Raw genomic sequence first — 13,829 nt, 5'->3', positions numbered from 1 at the left:
GGCCCTTCTATCCTCTATTATTTCCTGAAGTCTGCCCAAGTTCACGTTCGTTGCTTCCATGATGCTATCTATCCATCTTACCCTCTGCTGTCCCCTTCTCCGTTTGCCTTCAATCTTTCTCAACATCATGATTTTTTCCAAGGTCTCCCATCTTCTCATTATGTGGCCAAAGTATTTAATTAAGCTTCAGCTTCAGTATTTGACCTTCTAATGAATCATCTGAATTAATTTATTTAAGTATAAGTTGACTGATGTGATCTCCTTGGAAGGACTCTCAAAAACCTTATTCAGCACCACAATTCAGAAGCATACCTTCTGTGATGTTCAGTTTCGTTATAGTTCAGCCCTTAATGGCCATACGTGACTACTAGAAAAACTATAGCTTTGACTATACAAACTTTTGTTGTTAAGGCGATGCCTCTGTTTTTTAGCATGCTGTCCAGATTTTCCATAGTTTTCCTTTCAAGGAGCAAGCATCTTTTAATTTCATGGCTGAAGTCACTAACTGCAGTGATCTTTCAGCCCAAGAATACAAAATCTGACACTGCTTCCATTTTTTTTCTCCCTCTGCCAGGAGGTGATGGGACCAATTGTCATGATCTTAATTTTTTTTTATATTAAGCTTAAGGACAGCTTTTATATTGTCTTCTTTCACTCTCATCAAGAAGCTTCTTAATTCTTCACTTTCTGCCATAGGAGTGGTATTACCTGCATATCTGAGATTGTTATTTCTCCCTGCAGCCTTAATTCCAGCTTTTAATTCATCCAGCCTGGAATTTTGCATGATATATTCTGCATATAAGTTGAATAAATTAGATGACAATATATAGCCTTGTTGTACTTCTTTTCAAATGTTAAACCAATCAATTGTTCCATGTTCAGTTCTAACTGTTGCTTCTCGACCCTCCTTCACCCACCTCCTGCCATGCAGGTTCCTCAGGAGACACTGCCATCTCTTTGAGGACTTGCTACATTTTGTTGTGATCCACACAGTCAAAGACTTTATTGTAGACAATGAAGCAGACGGTAATTTTTTCCCTGAAACTCCCTTGCTTTCTCCATAACTCGGCAAATGTTGGCAATTTGGCCTGTAATTCCTCTGCCTCTTCAAAGAACAGCTGGCTCTTCTGGTAATTCTTGGTTCACATATTGCAGAATCCTAACATGCAGAATCTTAAGCATAACCTTGCTAATGTGTGAAATGATCATAATTGTTTGGTAATTTGAACATTCCTTGATGTTGCCCTTCTTTAGGATCAGGATACAAACTGATCTTTTCCAATCCAATGACCATGGTTGAGTTTTCCAAATTTGCTGGCATTTTGAGTGCTGCACTTTAACAGCGCCATCTTTTAGGATTTTAAATAGCTCAGCTAGAATTCCATCACTTCCATTGGCTTTATTGCTAGCAATGTTTCCTAAGGCCCACTAGACTTCATTTTCCAGGATATCTGGCTCTAGATCAGTAACCACACCTTCATGGTTATTGGTGATATCAAAATCTTTCTTGTATAGTTCTTCTGTATATTCTTGCCACCTCTTTTTAATCTTTTCTACTTCTGTTAAGTCCCTACCAGTTTTATCTTTTATCATGCCATTTTTTTTTTGCATAAAGCATTGCCTTGATATATCTAATTTTACTGAAGAGCTCCCTTGTCTTTACAATTCTTTGGTTTTCTTCTATTTGTTTGCATTGCTCATTTAAGGAAAGCTTCTTATCTCTCCTTGCTATTTTCTGCAATTCTACATTCAGTTCAGTATATCTTTCCCTTTTGCTTTCCTTCTTTCCTCAGATATTTGTAAAGCCTCATCAAATAGTTTTTTGCTTTCTTGCTCTTCTTTTTCTTTAGATATATTTTGTTGTTTCCCGTACAATATTGCACATCTCTGTCCATAGTTCTTTAGGTACTTAAATCTAATCTCTTAAATCTATTCATCACTTCCACTTCACATTTATAAGGGATGTTACTTAGGTCATAACTATATGGCCTGATGGTTTTCTTCAATTTAATTCTAAATTTTGCAGTAAGAAGCTCATGATCTGATCCACACTCACCTCCGGGTCTTATTTTTATTTATTTATTTATTTTTAGGATAGGCAATGGGGTTAAGTGACTTGCCCAGGGTCACACAGCTAGTAAGTGTTATGTGTCTGAGGCTGGATTTGAACTCATGTCCTCCTGAATCCGAGGCCAGTGCTTTATCCACTGCACCACCTAGCTGCCCCCTGGTCTTATTTTTATTGGACTTTATAGAGTTTCTCCACTTTTGGCTGCAAAGTATGTAATCAATCTGATTTCAATAATGACTATCTGGTGATGTCCATGTGTAAAGTTGCCTTTCGGGTTGTTGAAAAAAAAATGTTTTTGCTGTGACCAGCAAGTTATCTTGACAAAGTTCTGTTTGTCTCTGCCCTGCTTCATTTTGTGCTCCATGGCCAAACTTGCCTGTTATTCCAATTAGCTTTTTTCAACAAACCTGTCACCTCTCAGGGAAGAGAGAGAGAGAGTGATAGAGGTATGTGCTGTCTGTGTGTGGGAAAGAGTCAGCACCTGAAAACCTATTTGGATATATCAGCATTTATTAAAACACTAAAACCACATTTTCATCATAATTTGGAGGAACGCATGGTAAACAGATTTCCTCTCAGTTCACAAATTTAGCCTCTAATGTGCATGCTATAAATTTCTGCATAGAGGGAAGATAATTTCCCTCTCGTCTCATTCTTTTCATCTTTGCATTTTCAACCTGACTGGAATTAAGAACACAAAAATGAGATCATATCTTTTTACAAGCTTTGAAACTTTATATAGAAAAAGTTCCTAGTTTTTTCTGTCTGCTTTTAAAACTTATCTCACAGTGAAAGTTTAATCAAAGGGTCAGGGGAAGTTGCTGTTATTTGGGAAGACAAGTTTAACATCAAAATTTCAGTAATTACACATACAGAGAGCTGATTTGGGTATGAAACTTCAACAGTTAATATAAGTTTGCACAACATTTCAAATTCAAAAGATCCTCCCTGGCATCAAGGATGTCGAGTTTTAGAAATTACCCTGGTCCAGACATTTTCACAAAGATGTCAAACCAAGTTTTAGACAAACTGAATTTTTAGAAAGGAATTTTCTTCCAACTAGACAGAGGGATGTCTGCAGAAAAGAGCAGGATCAGGAATAATTTAGCTTCTGAATCTATAAATTGCCATAAACAAAAATTATAGCCAGACCCAGAATTACCAGAAACTGAGGGATTCCATAATGATCTTTGGCTATGCAAGGCAGAATTGAAACGTGAGATGTATATCAATAGTGACAGGGACCCTACTCAAGATTTACATTAGACCAGACCTGACAGGAACTACTCAGAAATTCAGACAGGAAGGGTAGACAAGACAATATAAATTACAGACAATCAGACATAGAGGTCTTTTGCTTATTTCCCCATAAGAAATAAAGCAAAAGGGCATAGGGTTCAGATGAATCAGTTCTAGCTCAAGTATTCACCTAGAAAAAGGTAATGCCCTCCAGTTAAAACACTAAGTTCTCAACCAAACCCTTGCTTTTGAATTCTGAGTCACAGCACCATGCTCCTCACTATATTAATGCTGCTGCTTGACTGATTCCTCAGAGTTCTATAGTTTCTGTCTTATAGGTTGTTCAGGTACAAGAGATAGACAAGACAGACAAATATACAAAACTGACCTGTCTCTGCAATTTCCTAGGTAGTATTTCAACTTCACTGGTCAATCCATTTTTCCTACTCATAAATATCCCTAAGTTACATCTACCTTGTGGGTGCTGGAGAGTTATTGGGATGAAAAACTTGATTTTGATCTGACCTAGACTGTTACATTTGGGGTGCCAGTAACTGTGAAAGAAATGTCTGAGGATCCATTGATTAGGTACTGCTGCAAATCATACAATCAATGACAGAGATGGGGAGGGGGAACCACAGTTATGTTCACAAGGCAGGCTTCAGTGTATACAAAAGTCAATAAGCCCCGAGCATCAGTTTCAGCAACCTAATATATATTTTGGTTACATAAGCAGTATGTAACTTGTTTCTCAATGTCTCATGGTGTCATGAGCTTCCACTTGCCTAATTCTAATTTCTTAGCCAATTCTAATTTTTAAGGAAGTCTTTTCTTTAATGAATTTTTGTCTCTCTTTTTCCATTTTGCTAATTCTGTTTTTAAGGTATTATTTTCTTTGGCATTTTTTGTACCTCTACCAAGCTGTTGACTGTCTTTTCATAATTTTCCAGCATCACTATCATTTATTTTCCTTATTTTTCCTCTACTTCTATTATTTGATTTAAGAAATCCTTTTTGAGTTCTTCAAGGAAGTCTTTTTTGGGAGTGTGTGACAATTCACATTTTTCTTTGAGGCTTTGCATGTAGATTTTTGATTGTCCTCTGAGTTTGTGTCTTGATCTTCCTTGTCACTATAGTAATTTTCTATGGTCAGGTTCTTTTGTTGTTGTTTGCTCCTTTTCCCAGCCTATTTCTTGACTTATAACTTTATGTTAAAGTTGGGCTTTACTCCTGGATGGAGGTGGCATTGTCCCAAGCTTCAGGTTTTTTTGTACTGCTATTTTTCAGAGCTAGCTCTAAGGATCTGTAGGTTTTCGGTTCCTCCAAAGCAGTATGATCTGAGGAGAGTTGTGGTCACTGCTCTCCTGGCCTATGCTCTGTTCTGTGAGGGACCACAAGCATTCTTCTTCATCAGGAAACTATGACCAGGGCCCCTGCACCCCTGAGGCCAGAAGCGCTAATCATCCAGTGCTCCTCCTAACCCTGGGACTGTGACCTAGAACTGCATTTGGGCAATATGACAGTGCCAGCAAAGGGTCCCCTGTAATCTCCTTCTGACCAGTTGTCCCATCCCCTTATTGTCTGTGAGTTGAAATTTCCCAAAGCTGTGGCTGCTGCTACTGAACTGCCTCCAAGGTCTGCTGCTGCCAGCCTGGCGTGGCCTGCCCTTCATGGTCTGTGCTGGGTTCCAGGTTTATCCACTGAGACAGACCTTTCCTGCTGACCTCCTAAGTTGCCCTGAGCTGGAAAATTCTTTCATCTTGACCTTTTTTTTGGTTCTGCTGCTCCGGAATTTGATTTGAAGTGCTACTTTAAAGTTATTTGAAGGAGAATTTGAGAAAGCTCATGTTAGTCCGTGCCTTTACTCTGCTGTCTTGGCTGTGCTCTAGACAATTTCAAAAGCATTTAAATATTTACAAAATTTTCATTGTGCTGATCATCCTATTCCTTTCCCATCTATTCAGCCATCTGTCCTATTGCTCCCCTGTTGTTCTGTCCTATTGCATCAAACTAGTCTAAGAAAACAGAAGTATAGTAATTCTCTAAATTTTTTCATAGACATAAAAAATGCCAAAAGGTAATGGAGTATAATTATTAATTTTTTCCTAGGTCCTTTTTTGTAAACTAGTAACATTTTTGGAGGTCAGTGATAAAATCTAAGGTCTGAGCCTTGGGTGTGTTGACTGACAACAAGAAGGAATAGCATATTTAACTTTTCACTGAAGTTTAAAGTAAGGTAACTCCTGTCTCAAGTTCATCTTCATTATAGTGTTGAAAACATAGGTGAAATGTCATTGAAAAGGTTGGCAAAAAACATTGGAGTCATAAAATACTAGATTCATAACCTGATTTGGAATATGTGGCATCATGAACAATGACTCAATAAGTATTCATTAAGATCCTACACTGTGCCAGGTTCTGTGCTAGGCTTTGGTGATACAAAGACAAAAATGAAAATGTTCACACCCTCCAGTGACTCCCTTCTCTGAGCTTTGAGTAAAGTAATGTAGGCCTTTTGTAAAGTAGGGAGGATATTATGTGACAGGCTTTCAGCTCAATATAGGGGAAAACTTCCTACAATCAGAGCTGTTCAGAAGTGCTTAGAGAATTAAGCCATGCTTGGCGACAGTAGATTCTCCATCCTGGAAGACCTTCCAGCAGGAGCTGGTTGACCATTAGATCCTTTCTGAGATTCTTTCTCATACTGTGATTCTGTGATACTGGGATACCACATGAAGCTGCTAAGAGGAAAGCCTCTGTGAATTTTAAATTGCTATGGACATGTGAGTTGGTGTTATTTTCAGTTTTACTTGGTAGGTTTCAAATGGCATAAATCAACATGCAGGTCATCAGCAAGCGCTTATTAAGCTCTTACCAAGCATGGTGCTATGTGCTAGGATTCAAAGAAAGGGGAAAAAATAACCCTGGTTCTCAAGGAGCTCACAATCTAATGGGGGTAGAAAGTATGCAAGTGATCATGTGCAAACAAAATATTTCCAGGAGAAGTTGATAGGAATTTAAATTGATTTTTTTTTGTACTTTCAGGTTTCCCTATCCTCCTTATTCAGGAGAACTGGAAATAGAATGTTATTCCACAATTATAAGGAGTAATTGTAATACCACTCCTTTGGATACCCAAATATTTTCATCATATTTATATTTGTTGAGATCTGGTAACTTCTCTGGGTGGCTTTGCAGAGATGTAGTAAAAAATGTAGATTTAGGGGAAGGTCACCTTATTTTTCAGCTGGTAGAGACCTGCTACTCACATCTTTAATCATAAAGAGTTTTCAAACCCTCTCTAGAGGATTCTGGGTTCTAAGAATAGTAGCTAGCCATAATGAGAGGCAGCATCATGGCTTAATAGAAGGTGGGCCCTGGAATGAGAGAAATCCAGAATCAAGTCCTATCTTTGACACATATTGACTGTGTGACCCTGGGTAAGTCACTAATTACTAAAGGACCTAGACAACTCTAAGAATATAAGCTGCAGACCAGTTCTAATCTGCATTCTTCATCAAAGAGAATTCCCTACAATAATGAAATCAAAGATCTGTACCAATGCCTCACTCTCCAAAAAAAAATGTAGTCATGTTCGATTATGACTTGAGCCAATGATACCCAAATATTTTGAATTAATAATATATTAAATATTTCTTAGTAAAACATGTAGTTCTGATCACATTTTGTTGTTGTTGTTGAATTCAGTCGTCTGACCCCTCATGACCTCATTTGGGTTTTTCTTGGCAAAGATACTAGAGTGGTTTGCCATTTCTCTCTCTAGGGGGTCCATATTGTCAGGCAATCAGAAATTAAGTGACTTGCCCAGGGAAACACACCTAGGAAGTGTCTGAGACTGGATTTGAACTCAGGTCTTCCTGACTTGAGGACCAGTGCTGTATCCAGTGAGCCATCTGCTGCCTCATCACATAACATCACCCTCAAGAGAGAGAGCACATTGGAACTTTATCTAGGTGAGGGAATCTTCCATCATGAATTTGGCTATCATTACTGTGGATGTGTATTTATTTCCTGTCTAAAGTCTGGGCATACTGGCTTTGAAACCTCAGTGCAGTAGATCATAATGGGGTAGGAGTAAGACAGCCTTTTTTTCTTTGATATCTTCATTGAAACACACATAGTAAAACCCTCTTGAATCCAAAAGGAAGATTCTTGCACAAATGAGTGAGGTATTGCTGTTCATTTCCTCCAGTCTTTAGCCTTTCTTGTTCATTTATTTGCTTCTGTCCTATGTTTTGGATACAACAAGGCATACATTAGCCAGATTCAGTATTGTAATGAAATTTCTTCCCAGCATTTACTTTATATTTTGTAAGGTAAGAACAGACCTCCTTTTTGGCAGTGTTAGAAATGCCATGAGTTAGAAGGAAGGAAGGAGAAAGAGTTTGGAATAATATATATGTGCTAATTGGGAGACAGTAAGTCTAGTTGGACTTCCACTCTGTATTCTTCATAGAGCCTGTGTTGTAAAGTCACATTTTCACCTTGAGCTCTGGAAGGATATTCATCTTTAAATAAATCCATTTATGATACATACACAACAAGCTATTAACATCTTTAGCCCCTGGAAAAGCCCAGCTCCTTAACTCTTAGAGAGGAAACATTCATTCCAGCAACAATTGGTGCTCATAAAATAAAATGCCAAAAAGCCAGTGCAGGCTTGAATGCCTGGGGATTAAATGGGCAATCACATGAGCCTCTATTAATCTTGGACTCTCAGAGCTGGAGAAATCAACTACCCCATTTTCTATATATAACATTTGATTTATCTTCATAGAGTTGTCCCTAAACTTGTGAAGTTTGTCATTTTTAAAATGGTGAATCAATCTATTCTTTGTCTCCCTTCCCCCCATCCCTTCTTTGACATCTTTCCTTATGATCACTCTTCTAATTCTCTTCTCTTCTGTCAATGGCCGCTCTCCTGAAATGGTACGATATAGCCTCATGTGCATTTTAGTGTGTTGTTCTAATTGCAAGTCTTTTAAAAAAATGTTGTGTAAAGAAAGGATTTGTCTCCAGTTAGAGCACTGTAAGCTATGGTTGAATAGGCAAAAAGGAAAACAGGCAGGGGAAACCTTTTATGCATATAACGAGGCTAGATCAGTCTACTCCCTAATCTATTCCCAGAGTCCAATGAGGCAAACTGTGACCTTTTCTGTGTTCTACCCTGCTACAACCTGACCTTGGAGACAGAGAATCTCAGTTCAAATTCTGGCTCTGCTACTTGGGATTTATAATTTCATAGAAGTAGAAGGGACCTTGGAAGACACTTAATCTAATCCAACCCATGATTTTGTAAATGAGCAAACTGATGCCCAGAGAGGAAAAGTGACATGCTTAAAGCCTACAGGAAAAAAACACTCAGAATTCTCTATACCAACAAATTACCCATACCATAAATATATATATAAAGTAACATACTATACACATCAGCTATTATTATTTTCATAGTGTTTTATGTTTTGCAAGGCATTTCTCTCATAACAACCGTGTGATGTAGGCAATGCAAGTATTGTTATTCCCCATTTACAGACACAGAAACAGGTTTAAAGAGGTTAAGTGAATTATTAGGTGCCATAGAGCTAGTGATGGAAATGGAACTTGAACTCAGAGTTCTCTTTCTTCTAAGTCTAGTACTCTTTCCACTATAATATGTTACTCTTTTAAAAAGTGACTAGATTATTTCTTCACAAGAACCACAATGTCACATAGGCAGTATAGGGGATAGCCTATGTGTTATGATTTGAAGGTTGTAAGGAAAATTTATTTATTCAGAAGTAAAATATAATTTTACTCATAGATCTGTCATAGAAGCCTGATGTTCTACCATCCATTCCTTTGGAGTAAGGTATTTTCCTCTCTTCTTTCTCACACTTAAAATATATCCTTTCTGTATCCTAAAAGTAACATTAACTATTAGCTAATATTATTTGTAAACATGCCTTAATAGTAATTAATTTATCAGCTACTTTCCAAATCTGAGATTAGTGTTAATAAAGAGATAGCATGGTATAGTGGGAAACAGCAGTGAATTTAGAGTTAATGGGTTTATATACCTCAGTTTTGCTAGTATTACTTGGGTGAACTTGAATTAATTAGTTCATGTCTCTAGGCCTCAAGTTCCTCATTTTCTAAATGAGGGCGCTGGGCTAGATGACCTCTAAAGTACCTTGCACTTTTAAGTCCTATGAGCTTTAGGACCCCAGACTTCAGAGACATTAGAGAAAGATGGCAATGTTAAGAATCTATGTTTATTTTGTTTATTTGTAAAACTTGTATTGTGAAAAGAGATGAGGACCTGAAACAAAGATCATAATGATTGTAGTTACAAATGATCTGTGAGGTTAATGAAGACTCCCAGTTAATGAAGCCCCAATTTGGTTAACATCAGGAGAATTTATTATGATAAATATAAATCTGAAAATTTCAGAGTTATTCATGTATTATCAAGATAAAATTTATTATTTTGCTCTGCATTGCATTTTATTTCTGCTTGTTCAGTTGGAAGATCTTAACCTGGGGCTTTCAAACCCATGTGGATTTATGCTAATACAATTTTTTAAAAAAGCTGAATTTTGTATAATTGCCATATCTTCTCACCAGCATGTTGATACTCACATATACTTGCTGATGTGTATTATGAAGAACAAGAATATTATAAACACAGAGGTAGCAAACCATAGATTAGCAATAATGACAACTTAAAAGCATTCTGTCTTTGTCATGATGTCCTAAGGTCATATTTCTCAAAATACAGCCAAGAATGACGGATAGGTAGGGAAAAAAGGAAAGTTAATCATTTCAGTCTCTTATAAAAGAAAGGAAGAAGGGAGGAAGGAAGGAAGGAAGGAAGGAAGGAAGGAAGGAAAGAAGGAAGGAAGGAAGGAAGGAAGGAAGGGAGAAAGGGAAGAAGGGAGAAAAGAAAAGATAAGGCAGAATATTGTGTATAATTTTGCTGTCTATATTCACTGAGATGGAACAGAATCCAAGTTATAAAGAAATATCCTCTATGTTTGTAGATAACTTGAAGCTTCACAACATTGCAGAACCTCTTGGAAAAGATCCAAAAAATGTTTGGCTGATCATCTACAAAGAAACTATCAAGTGGGCAAAGAATGTCCATTTTCCAGACTTTGAAAAGTTGTTCAGTAATAATGTACTTATGTATACGTTCGTGAGTAGATATATCTGGAACATGGTATAAATGAAATATTTGGTGGGTCCAGAATTAATTAAGAGGACAGTGCTAGATTGCCTTTAGGAAACTGCAAATCTCTTTTAATAACCCACAAGCTTCTAGAAACAAAGGGCCATTTTTTTAAATATTGAAATTTGCAAATTTCCGTCATTCTTGGCTGTATTTTGAGAAATATGACCTTAGGACATCATGACAAAGACAGAATGCTTTTAAGTTGTCATTATTGCTAATCTATGGTTTGCTACCTCTGTGTTTATAATATTCTTGTTCTTCATAATACACATCAGCAAGTATTTGCTGTATATTTTTAATGCTAATATTTTGCTTGTACTATATAGCTCCACAACATGGAACACAGCAGTCTCCAAAAAGTTAAAAATAAATGCCATGTAGAACATAATGGAGAGATGTGTGATAAGTGTGAACTGGCTGTGATATTTAACAAGAAGGAACTTTGAAGAACAGGAATAAAGGAAGTGCTCAGGAAATGATGATATAATGTCATCAGCATGCTAGAAAAAGAAGATGGAGTGGTCACATGAAAATGATAAAGAGTAGCCCATGACAGCATAAATGCTCTAGTAGTATTCATATAATGTCATGAAAAAGCAAAGAAAGCCTCCAGCACATTAGGTAGACCAGGGCTTCTTAAACTTTTTCCGCTTGCAATCCCTGACCCCATATGGGGTCACAACCCACAGTTTGAAAAGTGCTGGGGTAGGCCACTTATAGGGAACTTATGAGAGGACATGGGCAAGAGTTACACCAAGGACAGGTATGGCTAGATTGTGATCTCTGTTGTCAGAGGCAACATTCAACATGATGAGATACATTTAAGAGTTTGAGTATTTAATTTTTGCTCTTTTTCTTCTCTTCAGTAATTTTTAGTAATGTCTGACTCTTCTTGACCCCATTTGGGGTTTTATTGGCAAGGATACTAGAGTGATTTGCCATTTCCTTCTGTAGTTCATTTTAAAGATGAGGCAACTGAGGCAAACAGAGTTAAGTGATTTGCCCAGGGTCACACAGCTAGTAAATGTCTGTGGCCACATTTGAACTAAGGAAGATGAGTCCTCCTGACTATAGGCCTGGCACTTTATCCACAGTGCCACCTAGTTTATTAACTTATTCTTAAGTGTTTATTAATTACTTATTATGTGCCCTCAGGCACAGTGCTAAGTATTGCAGATACAAAGAATGACTAAAGTATTTCTTGCTTGGTAGAAACTTACATTCTAATGAAGGAGACAACATATAAATAATTGTTTATAAGATATATATGTATTCATATATAGATATGAAGTAAATGGAAATAACATATACTTGAATTCTTTTCTCTAGGAACGTTAGTACCAACATGTTATTGGTGATTTGGAGGAGAAGATAGGATTTTAAATTTAGCAGTAGAAATTCAGAGAAATGTTTCATTAAGATCGTTATTTTGTTAAAATAATTCCTCTAACATTTCCACTAAGTTAGAGGAGCATAACCGATTGACTTCAGAGGTGAAGCTGAGAAAAATGGTTGGAAATTACAGGTCAAAATACGGAAGGATGTATTAGGAAAAGCTTTGTAATAATGTGAACTAATAAAAAATGGAATTGACCTGATCATATAGTGAGTTTCTTATTGTTGGAAATTCTGAAGCAGAGAATTAAAAAAGGTTGAAGTGTGTTGTAGGAGGGATTTATCTGCTCGAAAGAGGAATCAAACTACATGTCCTCTGAGGCCTCTTCCATCTCTAGGTTATTGTGAGAAGTAGTGTGATATAGTAGGAAAAGTACTGGACTTAAAATCAGAAGAGCTGGGTTTTGAACCCAACTGTGACACTTAACTCTTGCTATGTGATTGTGATAAAACCACTTAGTCTATCTGTTCTTCAGTTTTCTCACCTGTAAGAGGAGTATCATATTTATACTATGTAATTCACAGGATTATTGTGAAGAAAATGTTTTTTGTATTTCGAAGTACCCTATAGATATAAGCTGTTGTTTATCTTTGCTATCTAATCTTAAATTCTGAAAATGTTTTAATATCAGATCATTGCTGTTTCATCTTTGTGGAGATCAATGCCTTTCATTTTTTCCTTCATCATTTGCTCCATCAGGGGCTTACTATATTTTTCTTTGAGGTTGCACTTACCTTAATCACCAGGTTGATAAATCAAAGAAAAACAGAAAAATACTCCAAGCTCTAAAACTGTATGATGATTATTTCTTTGATATTGGCTCTTGGTCCTATATTTTTCTAAGGAAAATAAAAACTCAAGTGGAAAATTAAAGGGTTTTTTTTGTTGTTGTTGCAATGATATTCAAAGTTGAATGAAAAACTCTGTCTTGTGGGTGATAAAAGAGTAGCTCTGTGTTTCCACTATTGAATGTTGGTCTATCCTTTTTAGTCATTCCTCTTAAAAATTCAAGAATGTGTTCCTAACTGCAAATAACAAAGAGCAAGGAAATACATTTTCAAAGTTTTAAATGTTCATAGCCATCATTGAGTACTGGCAGTACTCTGCCATGTCTGAGAGCTCTTTTTGATTTTTAAATAAAGGCAGATTTTGTTCTTACTGTCTTACTGTCAAGGTAGCTTGAGAAAGCCTACCCTTTATATTCTTCCAGACACCACTTATGGTGACATTAAGGGGCCAGTGGTAAAAAATGACTTCAGAAATAAATCTATGAACTTTGATGATTTGCTTGTTAGCTATCAGGTAGGGAATTATTACAAGGCTTTCTTTGGAATTTTTCTATCAGAGCTCATTGGTAGATTTCTCTCTCTTCAAATGACCACCCAAACATCAATTCTAAAACCTGATTGACATAAGATCATAAGATTTAGAGCTGAATGGAACCTTAGAGGTCATGGAGTGCACCCCTTTCATTTCACAAATGAGGAAACTAAGATTGTTACATGACTTGCCCAAAGTCTGTGACAGAGATGGAATTCAGACCCAAGTCTTCTTACTGTAGATCCAGTTTCATTGGTATACCTTTTCTGCATTCCATCACTGAAAGTTAAATGAAAAGTAAGAGTCCAACCAAAATATCATCTTCTGTTGGAAGGTGAAAGCCATTTTTTGCACACATGCATTCAGAAGATCTAGGTTATAATTGCAGCTCTGCCACATATTAGCTGTGTCATCTTAGGCAATTCCCTTCTCTACTCTGGGTCTCAGCTTTCTCGTCTGTGGAATGAGGGAATTGGATTAGATGAAAAATTCTAAATGTGGAGCAAACAAAATTCTAAGAGGGCCAGAGGATAGATTTCTGAAGCAGGGGTCAGTAAATTTGGATGGGAAAA

General features: G+C 36.8%; 1 protein-coding gene across 1 annotated transcript in view; it reads left to right on the top strand.

Moving 5' to 3' along the window:
* CAMK4 (calcium/calmodulin dependent protein kinase IV) overlaps positions 1 to 13,829 on the top strand; it is a 229,664-nt gene that overhangs the window by 60,242 nt on the left and 155,593 nt on the right.

Source organism: Phascolarctos cinereus, unplaced genomic scaffold (genome assembly GCF_003287225.1).
Source record: "Phascolarctos cinereus isolate Bilbo 61053 unplaced genomic scaffold, phaCin_HiC Scaffold_4;HRSCAF=312, whole genome shotgun sequence".
Taxonomy (NCBI): domain Eukaryota; kingdom Metazoa; phylum Chordata; class Mammalia; order Diprotodontia; family Phascolarctidae; genus Phascolarctos; species Phascolarctos cinereus.
This window is presented reverse-complemented; position numbering and strand designations above follow the sequence as displayed.